The following is a 5,280-nucleotide window of genomic DNA, read 5'->3' as shown; positions in this document are numbered from 1 at the left end:
CTGTTCCTGAAATTTGCAGAAATGAAATCATACAGTATATACATTTTGTGCCTGGCTTCTTCCACTAGCCATTATATCTGTGAGATTCATCTGTATACTTACGTCTAGCAATAGTCTGTCCTCTGTTATTGCTGTATAGTATTATTTCATTTCATGGATATACAAAAATGTACCCTTTTTATTGTTGGTGGACATTTAATTTTTTAAAAAATATGGCTGTATAAATAAAACATCTACGAACAGTCATATATGTCTCTTGTTTGAATACATATATTCATTTTTCTTAGAATCCATTTATTTAATGTAATGTGTCTTGCTCCTTCTAATTTTCCCATGCTATTGCCTACTCTATTTTCTGTATTATCTTGTCCTGCTGTTCTTTTGAAAATAACTGAACACTCAATCATATCTTCTAAACATTTCTCAACAACCTTTAATTTGTACATTTTAAGTACTTATGATAATAAAGGAATAATCAGAGGACATTCTATTTTCTTAGTTGTACAAAAGATGATTTTTTTGTATCTCCTTCATTCCCATGGGTTGTCTTAATCCATCAAATGGAACTTCAAGTCCTTTTAGATTTCTATGTACAGAGTACTTCTTTCAGTAATGTTTTTACAGATCCCAGATTAACCCTAGTAAGTAAAACCACTACATAGCAAAATTGTATGATAGCTAACTTTTACATATGTCAGCAGTTCGCAAACTTTTTGATCTCAGGAACTCTGTACACTTTTAAAAATTATTCAAGATGATTCAGATGAGGCTAACCACACCTTTTTTCCTACTCAGTGATAAGCATGTGGCCTATGATCAGCAAGAGATTCTTGGGAACTATTATGCTAATCTATTAGAAAATTCTAATTCTCTCTCTCTCTTTCTCTCCCCTCTCTCTCTTCTCCCTACCTGGTTCACAATTGTGATTCATAGCCTGAAAACAGCTTTCTTATCCATTAATTGGAGAGAGTATTCTAAGAAATGAAAAGACCTAATCCCAGATAACATCATTAGAATCATTGGAACAAGCCATAACTGATAAAGTTCTCCTCCCTCTTCTCAGTTGTGTTAGCCAGTTTGTTTAAGTTAGGCCTCTGTCACTGGTATACATTGATAACATTTGCACATCAATTTAAGTGTAACATTAGAATTTCATGTATTGTGGTAGGACAACAGGCAAAATATTTAGGGACATGGAGTCTTCCAGACATCTAGGTCAATAGTTCTAAAATTTGGCTACACCTCAGAATGAACTAAAGAGAGCTTTATTGAAATACAAATACAAATTTCTAGGCCCTGCCCAGAATGCTCTGATTATTATTATAAAGTTTTTGTTTGTGTTCTTTCAATAAAATGTATTTCTTTTTTTCACATGCAGATATTCCTAGCTTATTAAATTTATTTCTAGATATTTACAGTTTGTTGACAACTGGAATGACTTTTTTAAATTACCCTTTCCAGGAAGTTATTTGTAATTTAAAGAAAAACTATTCTTAAATATGCCATAAGATAAATTATCTTATTAATCATAAACAAAGTTTATTTTTGATAGCCTCTTAGGTTTTCATATTATACAATCATATCATCTGAAAGATCAAATTTACTTTGCCACTTTATTTCCAATATTTATTTTCATATACTTTATTTTCTTATCTTATTGCGTTAGCTAAAACCTTCAATATGTCACATATAGTGATAATGATAGTCATCTCTTTTTTAATGATAATTACTTTAATATAACACCATTTAAATGATTTAATTCTTTGTTTGATAAATAGTAAAGATTATGTTTTAGTCAGAATAAAAATTGGCCTCCTAAATGATTACAGAGAGGTATGTATTTATTAAGAAACTTTTTACCTGAAAATAAAAGAAATCCTAAGACTGGCAGAAACAAATAGAAGGTTAACTTTTAATTTTGACCAATACAGAGTAATAAAGACCAGATTTACCCTTTTGCCTAAAAACTAAAAAAAAGATTAAAAAATACACAACACGACATTTTCAAACATTGGATAACTGGCACTACATGTCTTGGCTCAGTGCCAAGGAGGAGGAACTCAAAAAGTTCACAGTCTCCCTAAGTTGAGAAGATTTTGCTGTGAGTACAGGGAAGTCAAAGAGTCTGCAATTCACAGGAAAGAGTACAAGATAGGAAACCGCTGTACTGAAAGAGAGCCCTGGAGACGGCAGAAGATGACCTTCGAGTCTTCATCTGGCTACTCTTCAGAATAGACATGTGAGAAAACTACCCAAGGCTGGTGGAATAATTCATAGAGCTCACACGAGATTGGGACTAGTTCATATTCCCAACAGCTAAAATGGAAAAATCTCATAATACATGGGACATCACGTAGCATACTCAAAAAGGTATCACCTCAGTAGTGAGCCAAAATTAACCCTAGACTAAAGGTTGTTCAACCTTAAGTTTTTAACAAACTTAAATAAAGAAAGACCTGAAAGGATCAAATTCTGTCAAAGTAACTTAATTGCTTTCTAGAACAAAGCTCACACACACAAAAATATTTTAAACAAGACTATCCAGCAACCAACAAGATAAAATTCAAATGTCTGGCATTTAATTAAAAAAATTGCCAGGCATGCAAAGAAGCAGAAAAATGCAGCCCATTAAAAACAACAACAACAACAACAACAACAGTTCACCATTTGGGTTTGGTGGTCTCAGTTCAGGAGCTCAAGCCTGGGACAATGGTGTGCATTCCTTGTATTGTCATCCCAGTTCTGCTTTGGGTCTACAAAAAGTTCCTGGAGCCATACATCTACCTTCTGATTTCCCCCGTGTTAGTTGTATGTGGCCTTGAAAAGCAATACAAGAATCCAATGATAAAAGCAAAGGCAAAGTAGACCATAAGAGTGCAGACATAAATGGATTACCGACAAAAGGACCAACAGAAATCTATGATAAAAAGAAAGACTAAAGTGATTGTCCCAGAGGACTTCATTGTTTTCAAAATGGACCTGATAATCTGAAGCACCTTCTTTGTGATTGTCTCTGACCTTTTTCTCTGACACCAGAATTCAGGATAGATAATTTAAACATTCACCTGATACTAATCAGGAAATACATGGTATTTATATTTAAAATGTAGTTATACTTAATGATCTCATTCCTGAGTTCCTTTTCAATTAAAGTAGCTTTATTTCTATTATTGAAGTTTTAATAATATGAATAAATAGAAGGTTTGTGCCAATATATAGTGTTACTAAATTAGTACCTAAACATCCTTGGGCATCTAGCTTTTGTTCAGGCTCTTCGAATTTCAGTAGAGTACAATTTTACTGTGAAACAGTTCAGTGAGACAGTGCAATAAAATTAAAGGGAGACTTTGGAAATGATAATGACTTAAAACATAAAGTTATAATTACTTCTCGACACATGGAGCAGCTTATTTATGTGAGTAGTAATTACTGTTTATTGCTCTGAAGAAGATAGCAAAGACAAGGAAATAGGAAAAATTTCTTTGAAAAATGGAACACCTTCTACATAAATGTCTAATGTGTATTATAAAAGTCTAAAATCAATTTATTGAAACCCACCAAGAAATTATATAAATAATTGAATTAGTAAACAAACTCACTAAAACAGTTACTATAACTATAATCTACAAACTTAAGTAGAGAAAAACATAATCATGTTAATTTAGAACTTGGAAGATGACAGGAAAAAGACCAAACAGAATAGCTAGAAATAAAAAATATAGTGTCTGAGATTTTAAAAAATACACTGGATGGGATTAACAGCAGATTAAACACTGAAAAAGAACCTGAAGTGAACCTAAAGTCATAGCACCTGAAACTATCCAAAATGACACACAGAGAAATAAGGCTAAAAACAAAGAAAATGGAGACCTTCAGTTAGGTATGGAACCACTGTCAGCCACCTAACATATGTGCATTTAGAGTCCTTGAAGGAAATGTGCGAATGGGGAGGTGGGGTACAGGGGGAAGCAGAGAAAAAAGCTGCAGAAATAAAAGCCAAATTTTTTCTATATTTTATGAAAACTATAAAGCTGCAGATCAAAGAAGCTCAATGAACTTCAAGTAAAAATAATATAGAGAAAACTATACCAAGGCACATAATAATCAAATTGCTTAAAACAAGTAACAAAGAGAAAATCTTAAAAGCAGCCAGAGAAAAATTAAACTTTATGTAGAGGAACAATGCTAAGAATAACATCAAAATTGGGAACAATGTAAGTCAGAAATTAGTAGAGTAATATCTTTACTGAAAAAAAAGGAAAAAAGAAAAAAGCTATCAACCTAGAATTCTATGTCCAGTGAAAACACCTCTCAAAAATGAAGGTGGTGCCTGCTGCAGCAGCACATATACTAAAATTGGAATGATACAGAGAAGATTAGCCCCTGCACAAGGATGATACGCAAATTCGCGAAGCATTCCATATTTTTTAGATGGGGTAAAAGGGGTCAAATATTTGGTGACGAAAGAAAATCTAACTCTAGGTAGTGAACACACAATGCAACATATATGACTTTCTGTTGAAATTTATTTGATTTTGTTAATCAGTGTCACTCTAATAATTTTTAATAAAAAATAAAAATAAAATATGAAGGCAAAATAAAAACTTTTTCACATATAGAAAATTGAAAAACTTTTCACTAGTAGATGTGCATGCAAGGAATGTTAAAGAAAGTTTTTCAGACAGAAGGAAATGGTATCTATACAAAGGAATAAAGAGTGCAGTTGGCCCCCTATATTTGTGGGTTCCATATCTGCTGATTCAACCAATCATGAATTGAAAATATTCAGAAAAAAGTGTTACATAGTTGCTGACATGTGCTATGTACTATGTAGTTAGGCTTATGAAGGTTGTACTTGTACTGAATATATACAGATTTTGTTTTCTTGTCATTCTCTGAACAATATGGTATAACAACTATTTACATAGCATTTACCTTGTATTATGTACGATAAGTAATTTAGAGATGATTTAAAGCATACGGGAGGATTGTGTAGCTTATATGCAAATTCTACACCATTTTATAAAAGGGACTTGAACATCTGAGGATTTTGGTATCCATGAGGGTCCTGTAACCAATCCCCTGCAGATACCGAGGGATAACTGTACTGTAAATATGTGGGGAAGTATAAACAAATAGGAATTTACTTTCCTCGCATAACAAAATAATTGGAGATCGATAGTGGGTGACTTTAATTCAGCTGATCAGTCTTCAAGGGTTCTAGCTCTTTTCTATCTTCATTCTGCCATACTTGATATTTGAACTTTTCATCTTGATGTT

The 5,280-nt window shown here is 32.6% G+C and overlaps 1 non-coding gene and 1 pseudogene across 1 annotated transcript; both read left to right on the top strand.

Moving 5' to 3' along the window:
* The first annotated feature begins 2,672 nt into the window (after window positions 1-2,672).
* On the top strand, window positions 2,673-2,939 carry LOC105288868 (annotated as a pseudogene).
* A 1,387-nt stretch (window positions 2,940-4,326) lies between these two features.
* On the top strand, window positions 4,327-4,428 carry LOC111736581. The gene has a single exon (XR_002779209.1). It is a non-coding gene; the product is annotated as a U6 spliceosomal RNA (small nuclear RNA).
* Window positions 4,429-5,280: the final 852 nt, after the last annotated feature.

Source organism: Pteropus vampyrus, unplaced genomic scaffold (assembly GCF_000151845.1).
Source record: "Pteropus vampyrus isolate Shadow unplaced genomic scaffold, Pvam_2.0 Scaffold20, whole genome shotgun sequence".
NCBI classification, from domain to species: domain Eukaryota; kingdom Metazoa; phylum Chordata; class Mammalia; order Chiroptera; family Pteropodidae; genus Pteropus; species Pteropus vampyrus.
This window is presented reverse-complemented; position numbering and strand designations above follow the sequence as displayed.